The following is a 22,975-nucleotide window of genomic DNA, read 5'->3' as shown; positions in this document are numbered from 1 at the left end:
CTTTATGATTTTGGGACAATTTCCTTAACTAGTAGTGCTCTAGTTTCCTCTTCTTTGAAACGGGAATGATAATAGTTGTACTCTTATAAGTTTGTTCTGAGGATCAACTGAGTTAATCAGTTAAATCTTGTGGGCAGAACTTGGAACATAGTAAGCACTCAGTAAATGCTAGTATTATCAGGAGAGTCAGATAGGAAAACAAACACAGTGTGAAAAGTGTGATAAGTGTGATAATGAGGATGAGAAGACGCAGTGGGGAGGGTATGGCTCGGTGGTAGAGTGACTGCTTAGCGTACACAAGGTCCTGTGTTCAATCCTCAGTACATCCATTAGTAAATAAATAAATGAACTTAATTACCCCCAATAAAAGAAACAAAAAAGAAGAAGGCGACGACACAGTGCATGGGGAGCTAGAACAGTAAATAAAAGAGGACGCAAAACACTGTAGAGTTCAAGCAAGTTTCCCAGAAAAGTTAATATTTGATCTCATATTAAAGAATTAAGACAAGTTGTTGAAGGAAGTGCGGCACGGTTAAATATTTCAACATGAAATATTTTAAGAGTATAAAGAGAATTTCACCAAAAGATAAGCAAGTGACTAAATACTTCACTTCAATACACATTGACTGAGGTGTCTACACTCTTTGTCCACTCACTATGCATCTCCATTTCCAAATAAATGCAATATAGCATCCACTGAGTTTGCCAGTAGCAGTCATATGCCAGGAAAAACAATTCAGATAACCATATTACACCTCTAGGGGGACCTGATCCTAAACACAAATGCCTCTCAAACTGGTAGCATTTTAAACGCAATTTTGGGGAAAGGTACATTGTGGTATTCATGCCATCATATCACTCATCTAACTCTGCCCATGAGATAACTGTCTTCAAATAGCTGGGACACTACCAAGTGGACACCAATTTAACTTACAAATTGCTAGGACAAGTTGTAACAAGTTCCTAAACAAGTTCCAGGAAGGACTTCTATCTAGGAGAACTGTAATACATAAAGCTGCTAAACCCTCTAGGAGCCTTTTCACTACCCCTCCAGGTAGTGCCACCATGCTTAGCACTGAAAGCATTCATTAGAGCAGACTGAAAAATCATTAATTCAGGGGTGTTGTAACATGGACTGTGAGAGGTTGGACTGAGTCACATGTTTTTTGTATGCAGAGAAAAGGTGAACAAAGTGACTTCTAAATCTCCACTCAATTCTAAAGTGCAATTCAGTTACTTAAATATCCATTTTACTGAGCATAAAATATGAGTCAGGAAAATGAGGATTTCCCTTATAGTCTTGTTTATGCCTAATGACTTGATGAAATTATTAATAGACCACCCTTTGAATCTCAAAAGTGTCCACTGTCACTAGAGAATGTTAATTCCTTTTTTTAAGTTTATTAATTCCTTTTTTAAAGTGATATGCCTCTAGGAGTCTGTCAACCAGCTCCATGGAGACTGACAAGCTGGATTCTATGCCTGAAAATAATAATCTCTTTGGTTTTCCTTCTAAATGTAGGGTTTGATGTTACTAAATGTTAGTGTCATCTATTGCTTCTCTCAGCTACAACCCTAAACCTGCCAGGCCTGATGTGTTGCATACATTTTGTGTAGGTAAGAATGAGAAAACATTTAAGAAAGTAATTTCTAAAATCAAGGCAAATCAAAGGATTTAGGAATTTACCTGAATACTGGTTGTTAAAGGTTATAATGGAGGAATCATACCCAAATTCAATCCCTTGCCCTGGAGCCCCACCACTGGTGCCGTATGTTAGGGCTTCATTTCCTCTGATGGATTATAAATACAATGTTGAAATGTTAATTCTCATCTACATCCTAGTCAACAATCATGGTGTGACTGAAGATTTAGAAAAGGGACTTGTCAAATGTTCAGATGACCTAAAGTTATGATTAAAATATAATTTGTTGGGTAACAGGTTAAAGATTCTTAAAGTTCTAAATAGGCTAAAACAAAAAGCCCACTCAGAAAAATACAATTTAATGTAGATAAATTAAAAGTCTTACTTTTAGCTTAAAATGAAACCAAAAGGATATATGAGAAAAGACAGGTGTAAAATTGTTCACATGACGAACCCCCCCGGAGCGCGGGCACGGAAGACAGACGGCAGGCGGCTGGAAGGCGGCTCCGCCCAGTGGGGTGGGGGTGGCGGTGGGGGTCTGGGGCAGCGCGGCCGCGGTGGGCGCCGCCTAGTGTTGGGTTCCTCTTGGCGGGCTCCTCCGCTCCTGGGGCGCGGGGTGCGCGGCGGCGGTGCTGGGAGGCGGGGCGCCGCTAAGGGGAGACGCCCTTCGACGCTGGCGGACCCGTGGGGCTGCCTGGCGCGCGGGGCGCTCTGGGACTTTTAGTGGCGGAGGTGGAGCGAGCTGTGCCGCACGCGGGGCCTCCGGCTCAGGCGGAAGCATTTACGGCTCTGCCCGGGCTGCATAGGACCATTTTCTCCCAGAGAGTCTCACCCTGTTCCTGGCAGCTGGCAACAATTACGGGCAGATAGCCGTCTTTAGCTTGTCTGCTGCTTTGAGCTCCGAGGACAGAGAGGAAAGTAAGAAGCCCTTGGGGACCTTCCAAGCCCATGATGGGCCTGTCTACAGCATGGTCTGCACTGATCGACATCTGCTCGGTGCTGGGGATGGGGAGGCAAAGGCCTGGCTTTGGGCAGGGATCCTCAAGAAGGGCTGTAAGGAGCTGTTGCTCCTTACATCAGCCCCCACACAGGACCAGCCTGGAAGTACCTGAGGTCAGTGCTTTGCTTCTCCTCCCCAAGGAGAAATCCCTCTTCCTGGCTGGGGGAGACTGTCAGCTGCATTCGATGGACCTTGAGATGGGGACCTTCAGGCGGGCCCTCCGGGGCCACACCGACTACATCCACTGCCTGGCATTGCGGGAGCGGAGCCCCGAGGTGCTGTCAGGTGATGAGGATGGGGCTGTGCGGCTTTGGGACCTCCGCCCGGCCAAGGAGGTCCAGACTATGGAGGTCTACAAGCACGAGGAGTGCTCGAGGCCCCACAGTGGGCGCTGGATCGGATGTTTGGCAACTGACTCAGACTGGATTGTCGGTGTAGGTGGCCCAGCGCTCACCCTCTGGCACCTCCGATCCTCCACACCCACCACCATCTTCCCTATGCGGGCACCACAGAAGCACGTCACCTTCTACCAGGACCTGATTCTATCAGCAGCCAGGGTCACTGCGTCAGCCAGTGGCAGCTAAGTGAGGAGATCAAGGCCCAGGTGCCTGGCTCCTTCCCAGGGCTGCTAAGACTCAGCCTCAGCCTCAGCCAGCAAGCATCAGCCCAAGTGCAAGATCCTGACAGCCGCAGGCAACAGCTGCAGGTTGGATGTCTTCACCAACGTAGGCTACCAAGCTTTCTCCCTGTCCTTCTGACTTCCAGCGACACCCCCACCTCCATCTCAGGTTTGGAGAGTTTTTCTTCTTTTTTTATACAAATAAAATTTTGGCCTTTTCAAAGAAAGGAAGAAAATAACCTAGGGAATTATTTGGGATAGTATGATCCAATGGTGTGATAAAGACACTAAGAATGGGTAACATTTATGTTGAAAGAAAAGTAAAATGTCCAGACCAATAAGTGAAACAGTCGCATGGTGTTTTACATTGTTAGGACCATGGGTGGTACCGTGTTCAGCTCTACAATTTAAGGTAAAATAGACCGAAGTATATTAAGAACAAATAAAGAGGCAAAGAATGCATAGCTGGGCAAACAGAGATGTTAGGGAGGTAAAATAACAGCACAACAGTAACGATACTATACTGACTGCACCATTGATAAAGCAGTGCTTTCTGTGTGCTGGAGACACTTTAAGTAAGTTGTCGGCTTTAACTCCTGCATAAACCCTAGGAAATAATACCACTGGTTCCTTTTTTCAGATGAGGAATCTGATGCTCAGGAAAGTAAGTTGTCTAGGATTACTTCCATACTAAGTAATTGAAGGCATTTGTGTAGAAGAGAGAAAGACATCCTTTCCAAAGGGAAAGGAATAGAAGCTACAACTGGATGCAAAAGAATAAGTCCTAGTATTCATAACTGCATTAGAATGAAACTGCCTGCCTGCCTACCAGCAGGTTCTCCTTTGCTGCATGTAATCATGCTGAGGTGAATCGAAAGGAACAGAATTTATGGAAAAAAACGTTCCTGTGCTGATTGGGAGGTGGGGTTAGGTAACCTTCAGGTTTCCCTCCAACGTTAAAGTCCATGCTTCTAATTTTGAGAAATGGGGTACATTTTTTACCTTGGTATTATACAGTACTTAGATCAGATCAAATAAAATCAAATTGAAAAAGTCATTCAAGCAGTTGTGCTGAACTGACAGGTCTCTTTAATCAAAACAGCTGTTCCAGTTAATCTGTGTAGATGTAGCCATTAATCTATTTCTGTAAATGTCACATTTCACTTGGGTTTTCTATTTGTAAAAGCAATTTTATGAATATTAGTAGCAAAAATATTAGCAAAGTCTTTGCCCACAGGTTTATGGAGTATAGTTAGTTCACAGTCTCTCCCTGCCCCGCTAGACACACGCAGGAGCCGGTGCTGCTGAGCCGGATGAGCCTCCGACAAGCTCATTCATAACTAAGAGAATCTCAGCCACTTTGGCAATAGAAAATAAGAATTCTAAACCACTTCTGGAACCTGTATCCTCCCTGAAATATAAATTCCTCAAATCTTACATGAGGCCTGTGGTAATTAGAAGGAAACCTTTCAACTGAATTGGCCCCACATGGGTTTTGTATAGATAACCAGTTTCTTTCCCCTCCCCTTACCCCATTTTTGTCAGTTTTCAGTCAAATTCAGGTGATTAAAAAAAAAGAACAATAATCTTGGGTTGTGCTCATGAAGCTACAATAGAGAAACTGGAGGAACCCAGAGCAAATACTTGTTACTTGGGGAAGTAAAACCACAAAACGCTAGGGTTTCCCTGATAAAAACAAAAAGATGGGCATAAAATATAGACAAGGTGGGCTCATTCATTTCGTTCTTTTTTTTCTTTTCTTTTCTTTTTTCATTTAATTCTTTTCTTTACTTTGTTTTTTTTTTCTTTTTTTGTAAATGTGTGTGTCTATAGCTGTCAGTAGCTGAACAGTTCAAATCCTGACCAAGTCCATCCTTTATTTTGTACTCTTACTGTGTTTGTCTCTTCTGTATCTCTACTTTATTGTGTTACCTTAGAATTATTTGTGTGTCCATTGCTTAATATCCGTTTCCTCACTAGACTGCCCTATGAGGGTAGGTATAATGTCTGTTTTTGCTCACCTTTATCCCTAGAGTTTCAGTGCAATGCTGACATGCATGGTGCCAGTCAATAAGTACTCAGTGAATGAATAAATTAATGAATGCAACCTTGGAGAGCAAATTTTGATTAACCACAGGCTTTATAAATCATTTACACAGGAAATCTCCGGGACAGACTTTATTTTATCCAAAGAATATCTTTGCAGAAAAGTTTAAGGAAAAACCATTCTCACACTGTTGGAGAACACTACCATTAACTGTGTCATCTCTGAAAAATAAAAAGGACAATAAACAGCCCACAAATCAGCCTGAAATTGGCCAAAGTCTAAAATGTTTTTTCATTCCTAATTTATGTGATTTTATCACTACAATCTTTTTTGGAAAGCCAAGCTAGATTTCTGGCTTTTCAAATTATACTTCTCAAGTTCCTCTCTAACACACAACAGGTATGTCTTGAGTCACCATGCAATGAGATCTGACATCAGGCAATGTGGATAACACTGTACCACATCTTAAGAATAACTTCCATGAGGCATACAAAAGAATAACATGACGCAGATTTTGCTGCATTGCTTAAGTGGTGCCTTTAAGCACTTCCTGTAAGCTGAAATGAGCAGGGAAACTTTCACCACTGACCTGCGTGCAATCTACGTGATGTTCATTACAACTGTTACGGAATAGACAAGTCAAAGCCATACCCATATTCACAAACTAGAATACTTCACAGATCTGATTTGATATAATGAAAATTAGAGGGTATTTTGTTTTATAGTAAATATTTCAATAAAATGATATAGCTCTGATTTCTTGTTCTGTTACAACTTGTAGCCCTTCTAATGATAGACAAAGGAAATTAATATATTTTGGGAAAAAAATTATATCCTAATTTTTCTTACTAAAATTATAATCCTGCAGCCTCAAGGGCCTGGAATAATGGCATTCACAGAGGCTATAATGTTTTGGTAGGTATGTGCTATCAGCAAATTTCCTAATTGTATTCACTTGCAATATTGTAGAAGGGTAATAAAACACATCAGATTGCACTTAATGCATCCTCGGTGGCCTGGGAAATCCATTTTTATATGTTCATATAGGACTTCGTTTTTCCAAAGTACGATCTCTTTTGCATATAACTGTCACCTCTCTCATAAACATTAGGATATGTCCCAGGTTTTTATGTCAGGTAGGAAAAGCCTTATCTCTCTTATTTCAGGAAGCTTTTTAAGAATTCTTCAGATCTGAGATGCTAAGATATATTCTCTTGCAGATCTTTTCCTTTTCAAATAACTCTCTGAAGGAGGAGGCCCTGCCCAGCAGAACTGCTCTCAGATTCTCATTGAAAGAATTATTCACATTACAACAGAATTAGCTGATATGTCTTCCTTAAAGTCTAGAGAAATCCATTGCATAACATAATCAAGCTTGTCTATCAAATCCAAGACAGTACACATTTTCACCAGGATTTGTTTGTGGTTTTTTGTTTCTTTATTCTTTTTTTTTTTTTTTTTAACTAAAGCCCATACTTTGTTTAGATTTCCTTAGGGTTAGCTAATGTTGGTTATTTTTTTTTTTTTTTTGGTCCAGGATCCCATCCAGAATGTCACATGACATTTCCTCATCATGTCTCCTCAGGCTCCTGTTGCCTTTTTTGATGACCTTGACATTTTTGAAGAGTGCTTGTCAGATATTTTGTACACAGTGTCAAAAATGAGATTTTCTGATGTTTCTTTCTATAATGATTAGACTGGGGTTATAGGCTTTGAGGAGGAGACCACAGAAAACAATGCCATTCTGTGTTACTTTCACAACACCGATAAGCAGACACACTGTCAACATGACTTACCACTGTTGACGCTGATTTTCATCCCTGGCTGCAGTAGTGCTTGTCGGGTTTCTCTGCTGTAAAGTCCCCTTCTGTTCCCCCTTCCAATACTGTACTTTTTAGAAAGACAACACTTGAGATTGGAGAGTTACGCTTCACCAACTTGAGGGAGAAACATCTATAAAAATTATTTTAAATTCTTCTACACAAGAGATATATTCACTGGGATCTAAAAGTAATTTTAAAACAGTCTTCATCTGATTACTCATAAGCTATATAGTGCTAAGAATGTCACTTAGGTTTGCTGGGTACAGTTTGGAAGGCAAATGTTTAAAATTATTTTTAAATTGTTGTAATTTTTTAAACATAATTCTATGTGCCAGACTTTGTTATTAGGTGCTTAATAAATCTAGTCTCATTGTCACCACAGCAACCTTATGAGGAAGGCAGCATTATCCTCATTTCATACATACAGATATTTGAAGCTCAGAGAGGTAAAGTAGCCTTCTCAGTTCACAGTTACAGCCCATCACATGCTGAAAGCCAAATTATATACATGTACATGTACACACACACACACACACACACACACACACATACACACGGGCATTAATATTATGAAATAACACATTTCCTTATAGAACGAAGGCAGAAAGCATGCCAATGATTCTTGTTTGTCTTTTTTTTAAAGAAGGGAATACTTGGCTAATTGGAGATTTCTAATTTTGCCCCATTTATTTTCCATCATAAAGAATCTAAATAGCTTCCCTATCACCATTAGCACGACAGCTGGTCATCGCCTGGTTTGAGGTGTCCAGTTATCTAGGCGTTGTACTCATTTGCGTGCATAAGACTCCTTAATATAAAGTCATGAGAATGTAAGAGGAGTGTGTATTTTAAGAGAATGTGAATTTCCCAGTGAGCATATTTTATTTCTAGGCATAAATATGTGTTTGTTTATATATCCACATGTTCTGTGTTACAAGACCATTATTCTTGCTCAGCAAACATGAAATTTCTCATGTTTTCACAGAACCAGATTTCCACTTATTTTGCTAAGGCTTGCATGACTACCAGCACACACATATTCCTAATACTAACCAGGAAGCTCCCTGTGCTGTACAAAGTCACAAAATAAATCATAAGGCAGGATCTACTTGATAAATGCTAACGAGTGTTTCACATTACTTATTACAAAATGCAATGCTTACAAATGTGTAATGACTCAATTGAAAACACAAGGCCAGACTCAAGTTGTTTAAAAGAAAAGAAAATATGCCACATGGACATAAAGATCAGCAAATATCATTTAATATACCTCTCTGAATAGAGAGGGCTCTTGGCACCTAACAGATTCCTCAAGGAAATGATTAATGCCTTTATTTTCAAAATGGAACTTAATTTTTTAAATGGGATTCACTTAATTTGCAAAACCAAACAGACTTAAAAGAATCAAGTCATTCCTTTATGTAATACAAATAGACTTATGCAGTATGTATCTTGCCTGAAAGTACCAGTGTATATTTTTATATGGTTGGAACCTTCATTGTAAGGTTTACTAATCTTGGACTTAATATGTAATTAGACTGAATTCTCTAACACAATCTGTACTATATAACCTGTAAGCGTGTGGAATACACCAATGAATGGAAGACAGAATAGGGTTCTTTACCTGCATCTGAATTAAGAAATTTTGAAGTGCTTTAGGACTGTACTTTCCTCCTCTTATTTGAAAAGATGGAAATGGAGTCATTCTCATTTTATGCAATATTGGAAATTACTCAAAGTCTCCATATACCACAAATACAGAAACATTTTCAGTCATAAGTTTATATTTTTTCAATAATACTTATTATCTGAGTATAGCACCCTTGTAAAATCCTCAGTTCTAAAATACCAGTGTTATCTTTGGTGAAGACCTGTTTTATTTTATTTGCCTAAGTGCTATTATGACTTTCCCCCTCAGAATTGTATATTTACCTGATTCTCCAGCTGCTTTCCCCATCCTTTCATCTGTTGACCTTATTACCCTATTACTTTAGGTAAGTGTCAGAGCTGTGAGGGCCACTCTCCCTACTGAGGTGGGAAGCTCCATGAAAAAGACCAGCAGGTCCTCTACTCTCCTGACAGCACTATCCGGTTCCCTGGTCCAGTGGCTTTATCTTAACTTTTTGCCTCTGAAAGGGCTTACTTCTAGGAAAGTGGAACTCACCCCTAAAATTCTATTGATTCCCTGAGCTAACTCCTGATTGGCCCATTTGTAGTGCTTTATTTGTATGGAGCTCACTCCTGATTGGTTATTTCTATCACTCCTGATTAGTCCATTTCCCTCACTCCTGATTGGTCCATTTCTACAAAGCTTGTTCCTAATTAGTCAAGTTTTATTATACCTTATTTGCATATGATGTTGCAAAGTGTAAACTGGCAGCCTATAAAAGCCTGTATAAACCTACAGATGGGGTCCATCGCTGGGAGTGTTAACTCCTCTGGGCCCGCTGATGTAATAGACCTGAGTTCTCCAACTCTCTGAGGGCTGCTTGGTCTCTTGCCCGGATCCTGGTTGCTGTCACAACTAAGCTATATCACTGAGCTGTCACATGCTTTTCTGCAACACTACCATCCCAGCTTCTGATCATTCACCCTTTCATAATGCAACTGCAGAGTTCAAAACCATTTTCTTATTATTACTATTTTTGATGTCCTTCAAAATTTGACAGTACCTTTCTATCATCTTGTTAGTCTCTTTTCCTATCAAATTCCATTCCCTACTGAGTAGCAGGACCTATAGCACATCTACTTATGAATCGTCCATCTCTCCATCCATTTATTCAGGAGAGACACAAGGAAATTGCTGCAGAATAGAATGTATGGAGTCAAGGAAGAAGAATAAATCACGATATTGTAAAAGAACGGTTTAGGTAGGGGTAGAACATAGAGAACTGTGGAGAAAATTGCAAAAGATGAAACTAGAGAGGTGAGCAAAGCCCAGCTTGGTAAGCTGTGGAGTTTGATCTTCATTCTGAGGGTACTTAGGAGCCCCTGGTGCATTTAACCAGGAGAATGGCATGATTAGGTTTTGACTTTTGGAAAGTTCTGGTTGCCCAATGTAAACACACTGGGATAGATATTAAGATCTTGCAGAGTTATTTCATATATATTGTGGCATATGGTCATAACTTCCCTAATATCTCTCTCACATGCCTTCCTGCTCTCTTTGCTACATCAGCTCCAAAAGCATTTAATCCTGGTTTTATACTCTGCAAACCTAGGTCACCCATTCACCTTTTGTTTTATAACTTAGTTTTCTGTAATTTTTTACATAGACTTTATCCTTTTAGAGCAGTTTCAGATTCACAACAGAACTGAGCACAAAATACAGAGTTCACACGTAGCCCTCCCCACCCACACATATATACTGCCTTACCTTCAACATGCCTCATCAGTGTGGCATATTTAGTACAATCGATGAACCAACATGGGCACATCCTTCCTGTAATTCTTAAATAAAATTTTTTAAATGTATTTCTTTTTTTGAATAAAAAGAATAAAATCATCTGAGGATTGTGGACTACTGCAACCTAATTTCTGTCTGTAATTCACCAATCAGTGCTTTCAACATCAGCTTATCCACAAAGGTAGAATGAAAGGAAATAAGAAATAAAAATTGGTGTGAAGTAACTGACAACCACACGATAAAAACGGGTTCACAACTGGTCTTGTTGAAAGGTAACTGTAAGTGGTAAAATGTGGTTACCAAAGGAAAAAAACTGGTCCAAAATATTTCTCTGAGGTTTCCTTTATCTACTGATTCCATTACTATTTATAAAGGCCTATTCACATTTATCTCCCCTGAGGACACTTATTTTGAAAAGTAATGGAAATTTTAACATGGTCAAGTCCCCATCGTGGCCATTTCATTCCTGCTTATTGGCGTTTGCCCTCAGTCTAGACATACTTATTTTTCTTTAAAAAATAAAGCTGATATTATTTTGATTATAAAAATGGCACACACTTGTATTGTACAATAAAAACAACAGGCATAAAAGACAAAATGTAAAAAATATTCAATTCCAGCACTAAAACGAACCCTTAGCCTTATGAATGTTTTGGGTGTGCTCCTGTCAGTGGTTTTACACGTATACTTACAAATACACATCCAGCCTCCAGTACTCTCCGCACACAAAGTAGGGCTGTAATATGTACAACTTTTCTAAAATGAGGACAGCATCTATGTACAGAATTGAGAGGATACAATAAAATGACACCTTTACATTGTCTGTTCTAGGCTTGGTACATATTAAATGCTCAAAGTATTAGCTATTATTTTCTATTGCTATAATTTTTCAGGTATATAAGCTTGTTCATTCAACATTTCATAGGGATTTTCTCTTGTCAAAATATGATTTTTACCAGCTACAGTCGTGTTGTCGCTGAAGACATGGCCTTTCATCATCCAATCCTGCATTGGTGTGTCTGCTGGTTCTGCCAGTTTCTGCTTGTGGGAGCGTGTATGTGGTTTCCTCATTCAATGCTATGGATAGCACTGTTCACCTTTCAGATTTTTTTTAACATTAGAGATCATGTATGCAAGGTCTCATAGTACATACCAAGTAAATAATTATATCTATTGTTCACAGTGTTCCTGTTATGATACCTGCAGTGAACACGGTCGTGTATATTACTTTTTCCTTCTTTTCAATTATTTCCCTCAGAATGACTCCCAGAAGTAGGATTACTTCAAAGAGTATAAAAAATAGTTATGTTCTCTGTGTTTACTGTTATTCTGTTTTCCATTAGGTTTGAACCAATATATAATGTAACAAGCAAAACCCCTCATACATTTAAGAATGATCCTGTACCTGTTTCATTCAAGTCCAGATCCTCTGCTCATCAGTTAAGAAAGGAAGACTCTGGGATGGATTTTATTGCAGAAATTCCAAACTGCTGTGAATTGAACAGCTGCTGCTGACTCATTTAACATTTGGAAGACCACCAGTCAGCTGAGCTCCAAACAGCTTTCAGAAACATCTGGATTTAAACTTACAGCCTAAACATGACAGGTTAAGTAGTATAGAGTTACAAAATAGCTTCCTGCCTTAATTCCCAAAAATATGAATTCACTGAGATTTTTACAATTTTTAAATGATCAGAAAAATTTCAAACATTTAGAATCACATAAACTGTATGATGTATTATTTTGGTATTTTGGACTCGTGGTTGACTTGGAATTTAGGAAGGCTCAGAGGATTTTTACAAACACTATTTGGAAGGTAGAAAAATCCTTATTAATAAATATTTTGCTCAAAGGAGTACTAAGATCTATGCAATCTTCAAGTTACATTTATTGAATCTTAATTTATGTTAAAGTGAAATATTTATCTAATAAGGACAGAAAGAAGCTTAAAAACCAACACTTAATGATCTTCTATCCATATCATGAGCCTTACTGGAAGGACAGCTTCTGGAAGTCAGTGCACATGTCTAATGCAAACTCTCCAGTGATACCATAGTGATCGATTCTATAGTAAGCCCTGCAAAAATGTTTAAGTTTCTCTAATGTATGACCCACAAATTTAGTGGCTTGGCATTCAGCTATGCTCATTAGGCTCCCAGACCTAAGGATTTCAGACAAGGTCCAGTAGGGATGAGTTATTCCTACTCCATGATGTCTGGGACTTTAACTCCACATCTGGAGGTAACCTACTGAGCCAGGGCTGGAATCATCTGAAGGCTTGTTCGCACATGTGGCTACAGCTTGGGCTGGAATGACTCAAAAATGGGGACTTGCTAACCAGAGTACCTACATACAGCCTTTCCATGTGGCTTGAGCTCCTCACAACATGGTGGCCTTAAGATAGTTGGACCTCTAAAATAGCAGCTCAGAGATCCAAGCAAGAATACTGTAATGAACAAGATGAAAACTGAATTGCCTTTTATGACTCAGTTTCAAAGAGAAGGGAATTCTTTATGGGATGATGCCATGTAAGACATAATACTACTTATGACATACTACTATAAATATACACACATACAATACTATTATAATCATCTTTGGAAAATACGACCAACAATTACCCTCTAGTACTGTTTTCTAACTATTTAACTTACACTCTTTCCACCTGTTACATTAAAAATTGCATTTTTTGCATAGTTTTTTGGTTCTAAATTTAAAAACTATATAAAATGTTTCAAACTATACCTTCCTCAAAGATTCTGAGTGTCCACTTAATGGGCAGGTAGTACTTGTGTACATTTCTGATAGAAAATCACCTCTTTGCCACTGGTTTCTCAATTATTGCCCAGTAATCAGAGAAAGACTGAGCATATATTAATTTCATTTTCTACAGGGGATATTTTGTATTTGAGCAGAAGAGAAATCCTCAAAATATTTGGTAAGTTATTTGAAACATAAAAAATTTTAAAATGTACTTATAGAGTTTATTTGAATTTTTTTGTTACCTATGATATCTTTTTTGGTCATGACTTTCAGAATTAGATTCAGCAGAAGACATTTTAAAAAACAAAATAATATATAGGGACACTTTATGGTCAGGACAATTAATTTCCATAGTGACCTTTTCCCCTGAAAATTGCACAAGTTTGATTTGTGAACTCAAAGCATATGAGCTTTAGTCCCTTATGAAACATAATGATCACAAAATAATTTCCCTTTCTCTCTGCCATGGAGACTTCTTAGCTCCAATATGTATTCAGTTCTCAATTAAGAGCTTTATTGAGGGCTGAGTGTGGGATTTCCACTTCTATTGTCAACTTTAATCATTTATTTGAACCAGTCTCTTTAGTTGATTAGTTTATCTTGACTGTCAGTAAGAAACAGTGACAGTTTCACCTTCACGAGTGTTTATTAATTTTCTGTTCTTTTTTTCTAAGCATAAACCTGGAATCAATTATTATATTTATATAGTTAAGAACTAAAATAAAGTAGGATTAAGACTGCATATGGCATACGGTCATTTTCCTAGAAATGCCACAAACAGGACCCTAATTCATTAGTGTTGAAATATTAAACCATCTCCTCTATTGACTATATTTTACCCCTATTTGGTCTTTAACTGAAAGAAATACAATCTAGCACTACGAGGTTCTGTTTATAAGCAAAAATGCAGATAAACTAGTTTAAATCATTATCTTTATTATATCAGAGTAGCCTCAACTGAGGCAGTTTGTGTGAGGAACTCACTTATTTGGAAACATGTAAAAACAGCAATTAATTTTTGCCTCTGACATGTTTTTTAATTGAAATAAATTTCTTTATCCAGTCAGGAATGATTCCAGGGACTAGGTTTCCTAAGAACATAGCTTTCTTACAGCAATTTTTATACTTGCATGGCAAATTATTCTGATCTCCAAAGAAGGCTATTTATTCTGGATATTTTCTCCAAAAACTTAGAGGAAAGTATCATTCATTTAAACCTCTTCCCCACCTTCCATTAATCAAAATTTATTTTAATTTGTGAAGGAAAAGTGGAAGGGGTATAAATAATGAAGAGATTTAGAGTTAATCACTCAGAATACTTGGGCTCAAATTCTGTATCTGTCTCAAAGTAAATATTTAACATTTTAAAAATTATTTTATTTCACTGGTCCTCAGTTTGCTTATCTATAAAATAGATATAATAAGACCTACTATATATAAAAATGTATTTGCTTATCTGTTTGGATGTTGATATTTCTTAATCAAGGTAGACTTATTAATACCCTTTTGTTACTAAATACATTTCTTAGTGGAATGTCATTTTAATACTTGCTTTTGGGACAGAATATCTGCCCTCTTTGCAGACAAACTGATTTATTCCATACACAAAGCAATAGCAATTTCACTGGCAAGAATTGTAGTTAAGCTATCAGATGAGATAAATCGCACCATAACCATCTGTCCAGATAAAGTACAAACTGTACAACAAATATGGGAGGTCACTTCCCAACTTATATTAATATGTACTTGCTGTTCTGTCAGCTAACACTTGAGAGGAGATAAAGGTATCAGAAACAATAGATGAAAGATGAAAAACACAGAGAGGATGAAGAAAGAAAATCTTAAAATTAAAAGTTTTAATCCTTAAAACTCTCCTGCAGATTGGGAAGAGTTACCCTTGTTATTATTCATCATTAGCACTAGGATGCTTCAGAACACTTCACTGACCAAAAAGTTGCCCCCGTATAGTTGGAGCACCAGAGCATGCATTTATTCACGTACATATCACAGCGTGCATTTTCTCATGCACATGTCCTACCAGTATCTTTGGGGAACCTATGTCGACATGCCCCCCACTGCTGATCCTTAGTGCTTCTTGGGAACTCGGGTCAAGCAAGCCGAGTTTGTTTTGTTTTGTTTCATACGTGTTTTAATCTGTCCCACTATGCAAAAGTGGATGATGAAAAGGCATGCCTGAATTCTGTTTCTCCCCTCCCCATTCTTTCATCACTCCTCTTTTGGACTCCATGCAGAAGAATGGACAGAGGGAAGTTAGGGTAAGCCAGAGCCTTCCCACCTCATGCAATTGATGTTTATCAGCCATGGCCTCAAAGCCCAGGCATCTGAGTGGTCAGGCCTCTGAGATCAGGGAAAAGAGAGGAAGAGCCATCACAACTGCTTACAGGTAGCAGTGTTTTGGCCTTGAACCAAAATACCAGAAATATTTTAATTAATAGGGACAATGATAGATAAAACAGGAAGTGAGGTAAGAGGTCACTGCCTGAGAAAACAGGGCTTGCCTCATTTTTACACCTCTCTGAATGACCCACAAAAGAAAGTGCATAGTATTATTTTAAGTTCCAGATGTCCTTTTGCTTTTCCAACAAGGATTGCCCACAGATAAATCAAAGAGGGAGGTCGCTAAATTGAATGGAAGATATTTAGAATAGGAAACTTCACCCCGTCTAAAGTTACCCTTTCTTCGTGTTGTAAAATTTTAAAATAAATAGTCGGATTCAATTAAGCTCTGTAACTTCAAGAGATGGTGCTTCTAAGGAGACAGGCAGGAAGGACTGCAGACGTGGGATTCCTTGGTCTGTTACCAGGCCTGTGGGAGGGCGGAGAGAATTGGGCTTTGTGCTTCGATCAGCAGCATAGCCTACATGTCACAGTCAATTTAACCACGAAGCTTTAGAGCTAGGATGGGGACAAATGGTGGTCTGAAACAGAACTTCAGAAAGGGGCAACTCATTTAGTGTGAAAGAATTAAGGGTTGAGACACAAAGACTACCACAGGGAAAAAAATTAAGTAGACAAGGTTTGAAGACTGACAAGAGGAGACATCACGAAAGTTGCTGTAGAGAAGTTCATAGTTGGTTAAGAGCACAAGTCAGAGAGTCAGAGTGCTTGGGGTTGCGTGCAGGCCCTGCCACTTAGTCACTGGGTAATGCTGGGCAACTTCCTTCCCCTCTCTGTGCCTCAGCTTCCTCACCTGCCATGTTGGAAAACTATCATTGTCTCTGGAAAATATTCTATGAATTAATGCATATAGGGTTCTTCTAAAGGGCCTGACAGTTGGTAAAAGTGCTCAGCATTTAACCATTACTATAACCCAGAACTGCCTGCAAGGAATAATTAATATTTACTTAGCATTTACTATGTAATAGGACTTATGCAAAGTAATTTATGTGACTCATGCTTACTCCTAACAATCATCCCATTTTGTAGGTACTATTATTACCTCAGTTTACCAGTAATGAAAATGAAGCATGCAGAAGTTATAGAATTTGCCCAAGGTCACACAGCAAGGAAATGGTGCTGTCAAGATTCAAACCCAGGCAGTCTGGCTCTAGATACAACATACTTCATCACTGAGCGGTACTGTACTCATACTCGATACAGGAACTAGTGGACACAAACAATGCATCTGTTTTCATGTCTGTCTATTTCAGTGGGTTTAGGCTTCTCAACAACAGGGGCTACCGTACCTAGCAGACCCCCTATACATAGCACATATTTGATTAGACAACTCGCTAAGTGGCCTCCTGTCCTCTGTTAGTTGCAGGTGCTTAGCAGCATGACTCGTGTCTGTATCCTGAAACCCCGTGACAGGACTCACTGCCATCTCCCATGAAGCAGTCTTTCTGACACTGCTATAGTCTCGTGGTCCCTCACTGTGCCCCCCAGCCACCAATAAAGGGACAGTCACCGGTCTCCTGTTCATTCACCCTCCCTCTTGTCCTTCCTGTCTCTAACACTTCTGCTCCATGGCCAGTATAAGGAGAAGCACAGAGGACTTTACTGAAGACAAGACCAGAGGAGGGAGAGGAATGAAAACATCCAGGCCTGGAACCAGCTTCTCTGAGTTCCTTGTCTTTCCAGCTCTGAGGACTGTGTCACCACCTCTCTTTTCTACTTTTCAAGCCTCAGAAGTCTCCAAAGTGCAGATTGGGCAAACTGGCTTGAAAAAAAGCAGGCTGCTGAGAAGCCAGGAAAAAATATTAGAACTTGCATTTCTAATACAATAAGCAAGTTAACAATAACTTCATAAAAGGCCTGACTTTAGAGACTTCATTCCATCAGTCTATCAAATGGCTGTGCATTATTCATCTCCTAAAGACAGACAGAAAGCTCCACAGAATGAATGGAATTGAAGACACTGCTTTCTTATGATTAGTCTCCGTCAGCACATTGTGCTTTGTTGCAGCTTAGGTGTGTTTGGGAAAGTGGATTGATTCAAGGATGACTGTATCTAGTCTTCACTGAACTAACCTTCACAGACAGGATAGTCTCTTTTAAAATACTAAGTAACCAGCACATATGGACAAGAAAATGGCAATTCTGGTAAGTGTCACATACTAGAAATAAAAAACAAAGATTAACTGAGTCAATCTAACAACAGTCTTTGAAATTTTTGAAAACATCAAAATGCCTCCTTAAAATTCATATTTCCTTTCACTATCCTTAACAATGAATTCTGTTCTAAGTGAATATTGTACTGTATTGTAGCTTGAGATATTAAGAAATCAATGTAATTTATGTTCCTAAATTTAAAACAGATAAGTGTACACTATTATGAAATTTGATAATTTGGAAAATAGGTACATTACACAGTTTGTCACTAATTATCCATAAATTGTCTATTATCTTAACATATTTGGGTCATGTTAAATATAAGTGGGCAGCAACACTTTTGAGTCTAGGGCAACCTGCATTTTTTTCTGTAATCTACACATTAATATTCTTAAGGTGTTTTGTATATGACAATTTGGACATTCTTACAATCAGCTTGCTAAATAATATTAAAACTATCAAATGTTATGATTTTTCCTGTCTGCCAGTAGATTGGTATTGGCAACTTTACATACCTAATATTTGATTATTTGCAAGTTTCACTGCAGCCATCTTAAAATTGTATTCCTTTGAACACATAGGGCCCCTTGAAGGATGTCTCTGGGGAAAGGGCTGAAGAGTGGCTGGGCCTCACTCCAGTTCTCCTCTAGTCCCTCAATTTGCATCTCGATTACATATTAAGCTTCTACCTAATAATTTGCTTGGAAATAGGTTTCCACAACTAAAAAATATTTAAAATTCATCAATTCATTTGTTAAAAAATATTAAGCCTTCACTTTATTATTAACATTTTAAAGTTACTAAATATTCAATTTATTCAATAAATTATTCATTATTACTATAAATATTAAAACTACTGTTTATTACAGCTCTGTTCTTGATATTTAAAAACTGCATAAAAGTGGAAAATAAAGAAAAGACTGGTGATATTAGTAATAAGGATACAATCCTTACCTCTTATGTCTGTCAATTGAGATAAGATAGATGTCAGGTCTGCTGCATGCAGCAAATTTTTAGCTGCAATAAATATCCATTGGATTTTAATCTAGCCAACTGTATATTAATAGTGAAGACAAAAACAGTGTTGAAATGTTTTATAAAATCTTGTAACTTTTTTAAAGGTTTAGAAATTAAATGTAATCTGGGATTTTAAAATATTTATTTGTTCTCTGGTAATGGTAACCCTCCAATAATCTTTAGGGTCTAGTTTTATAATTCAACTCATTCAGCTTTCATAAAATAGACTATAAAGTGTACACCTTTTTAATGAGTTAAACCACACATAAAACAAAACTTTAAAATACACCACCTTCCAAAATTATCATCAGCTGTTCCACAGAAATGTATAGTAAGTTTACCTATTTGATGCAAGTGAGTTTGTTGACTTTCATGTAAACATTACTCACAACTCAGGATAATCACATTTCATTTGCATTTTATTAATATTTCAGCTACTGATTTACTTTAGACAGTTTGATGCTTGTGCTCATTTTCATGTACTTCCAATAGTTAAACCTGAGCTTCAATACTTGCCAATGTCGACCTGCGGTAAGTGACCTGTACAGTCACACAGCTTATATAAAAATGTAACATTCATTACACATATTTTACTCTCCAATACTTACTGCCAAAGGAAAACATCTGCACATGCCCAAACACATTATAGATGAAATTATTAGCTACCAGTTGGGATGTATCTGGCTTTACATGTTTTTCATCACTTTCTCAGTTAAATATTAACTTTTCTTTTGTTTGCAGGAAGAAATCAGAACATTTGGACAGGCAATAAAGACCAGACAAACCTGAAAACCTCTTACTTCTAGTGTTTCTATGTAAGAGTTAGAGAAAAGTGTTCAGGTACAGAGCCTCCAAATTTAAAGAAAAGACAACCCATGCATGGAGTGCTTCATTCTTTAGAAACCTCTTTGATAAAGGAGGGGGCACATCTTTTTACATTTTGTAAAGAGATTTAAACACTAAGAGGCCCTCCCTCCCTCAGACCATGGGGCTTGAACCAAAGGGGAGGTGGAGCTTCCCAACTACACAGCAAATGATAATCTTGTATCGGAACAAATGCAAGGATGACTCAGAATGTAATTAGAGTTGTGCGTGTAAGCAAATGACATGATACGGCTTGCGGTATTAAAAAAAGAAAAGAAGATAAGGCCCTGGAGAATTCTGCTCATGTTTAGAGACAAGGCCACGCAGAAGAAAACAAAAGCCCCTTAATTAGCAGATCACAGCAGAAGGGCTGACAAACCTCTGTGCTTCCTAGCGGAGCCTCCCACTTGTAGCTCCTCCCCTCTCACCACCTACACAAGTGGGAACACTTGTAGTGTTTATATCTAAAACAAACTACAAAAGGAGGAAAGATTTCTAAATAGACTGCATATAAAAGGCTGAGCCTGAAGTTCCCTTTCTATGAAAACAGAATGCCTGCGATGCTTTGCCAGCATTCCTGCTACTGCCACATCCAGCACGACTAGACAGGCGCGGAAGGCAGATGAGCCCAGCACCCAGACTTGCTTATCCAGAGGCTGCCGACTTGTGTTGTTATTCAGGTGCTTTTTCTTTTTTAAGATACATCTGGTTTGGAATATTTTTCTGTTCACATGAAGAGGGGCAGGGAATTAAAAAAAAAAAAAAGACATGAAATTTCCCTGCCTGTACTGCAAAATGTCACCTCAAAGCATGTCCCAGTACCAAGCCAAGAGATGGCTTAGGCAGGCTCTCTGCCAGCTGGCGTGGGCCCGAGATTACTTGGCTTCCTGGAGGGCCATCTTTTCCCCACACAACAAGCCTCACAATTTATCTTGCCATGGCCCCAATGTTAATGCTATATTCCTTTTGTGATGTAGAACAGGGGTCAGAAAACTTCTGTAAAAGACTGGATATCCAATTTTAAGCTCTGCAGGCCACTTGGTCTCTACTGTAACTCCTCAACTATGCCTCTGTAGGAAGAAAACAGCCATAGGTAATACATAAGCAAATGGTTTGGCTCTGTTCCAATAAAACATTATTTACAAATGGATAGACAATATATTAAGGAATGCACATGGTTGAATGCCAATAAAACTTTATTTACAAACAAGGGTGCTGGGCAGAATTTAGCCCAAGGGCCATAATTTTCTAATCCTTGAAATAACATATAGAAACTCAGGATTAATTAAAATTTCTTCCGTTACATAGTAGTGTAATGTATAGAACATAGTTAAGTCTCATTTTCATACATATATTTAATTATAGTCAAAATCTGTCCATGGAATTCATTCATTTCTCTAGTTATTTTTTTTAAAGTATTCTTTCCAACTACATCCCAGGCATTGTGCAAGAAAAGTAGATCTACTATCAAAATAATAAATAAAATAATAAATAAGGACTGGTGAACAAGACAGGCAGTCTCTGCCTCACAGAGTATAAGGTCTGGGGACTATACTTTGCAAATATTACCGAGGTCCTACTATGTGCCATGCACTCTTCTAAGAGTGATGTGTGCTGCAGGGAGCAAGACAGACAGGAACCTCTTGTGGTGTTGGCATTCTTAGTAGAGGGAGATGAAACAAATTATGTGACAAACAATAAGCAATAAAAGGTCACAGTGGTAAATGTCATGAAGAGATAATACATATATTATGCTAGAAAGTCACTTAGCAAAGTGAGGGAAAGTGGTAGGTAATGGTGCCCAGAGAAGACTCTGTGAAGATTTCTGAGCAAAGACCTGAATGAAGAGAAGGAGCCATCATGCGGAGACCTGGGGCAAGGATTTTCCTAGCTAAGTAAGCCATGTGAAGTCCCTGAGACAGGATGAGCTGCTCTGCTGGAGACATAACAAGAAGGTTAAAGTCTTTTGAATGTCTGGAATGAGGGAAAGGTGGTGAATGGTGAATCCAGAGGGGCATGTGGAGGTGGATTATATAGGACCTCGTGGTAAAGAATTTGGATTTTATTCTTACATAATGGAAAAGTGCAGGGGGATTTTAAGGAAAAGAATGGCACATTCTTTTTTATTTTAAATTACATTTAACCAATAATTACATATGACATAAGTGCTACTAATGGCACAGTCAGAAGTAAGGAAGGTCTGCAATCAGCCAAGATAAGAACCTACTTGCCATGCTTCTGACACCTGAGATCCCCCAGTGGAGACAGTTTCGGGGAAGGCTTGCTCCTTCCCGCAGAGAAACCTGAAAAGTTGTTATACACCAAATGCCCAGCTTCTGGGGCCCAGAAAGGCTTTCTGACTTCTTGAATCTTTGGATTCCAAAATATAACAAGCAAACAATAAAACCTAACTATTTATTGAAAAGTTAATACAGAAGCATTAACTAAAGAGATCCTAATTGACTTGAAAATCAGGTGTTATTCTCAAAATTGGCAGGGAAATACTACTGAGTTTAAAAGATGATTATTCCTAGTAACCTTTCCAAGCAATTGCCTTTTTTTTTTTTTGTTATTTCTATGCATAAATCACATATGAATATTTTCTTCAAATTTAGTGACAATTAAAAAAAATACTTATCAATTGTCTGCTTATTTCACGCATTCTGGAAGTCCCTCCACATATTTATTTAAAACAGAGCACCTTCTCTGGTTTAGTTTTGCATAGTCACCAGCCAACAAAACAATGCATTGATAAGAAGTCACCTCTAGTTACTGAGGTTCACATGAGCAAATATTATATGTAAATATATGCCACTGTTGTGTGCAGTAAATGTTTGCCTACTGATCTGAAGTATAAAATTCTTGGTCATCCCACAGGAAGATCAATTTCACCCTCAAGTAACTTAGAAGCAAACGTTAGCATCTGAAAGCTGTTACAAGGTCCCTTAACTTGCATTATTTTATACTTAGCACCACACACACGAGCATTTAATGTTTTTTGGAGGTTTTTTAGTTTTCATATTATCATAACAGAGACACTGTTCAGACACTTATTAAACATTATCAGAGACATAAAGATGGATAAAGAGATATTTGTTACAGTCTAAGGACTCACAGTCTAAGTAGGCAAACAGCCCTCAACACAAATACTGAAAATGACAACAGCCATACAACATGGAAATGCAGTGTTAACATGATACATGCAATGTGATAGGATGGGA

At 38.3% G+C, this 22,975-nt stretch overlaps 1 pseudogene; it reads left to right on the top strand.

Moving 5' to 3' along the window:
* The first annotated feature begins 2,088 nt into the window (after positions 1 to 2,088).
* Positions 2,089 to 22,396, top strand: LOC141573380 (THO complex subunit 6 pseudogene; annotated as a pseudogene).
* The last annotated feature ends 579 nt before the right edge of the window (positions 22,397 to 22,975 follow it).

The sequence above is a fragment of the Camelus bactrianus genome, chromosome 15 (genome assembly GCF_048773025.1).
Source record: "Camelus bactrianus isolate YW-2024 breed Bactrian camel chromosome 15, ASM4877302v1, whole genome shotgun sequence".
Lineage (NCBI taxonomy): Eukaryota > Metazoa > Chordata > Mammalia > Artiodactyla > Camelidae > Camelus > Camelus bactrianus.
The sequence above is the reverse complement of the archived record's forward strand: the minus strand, read 5'-3'. Positions and strand labels throughout refer to the sequence as shown.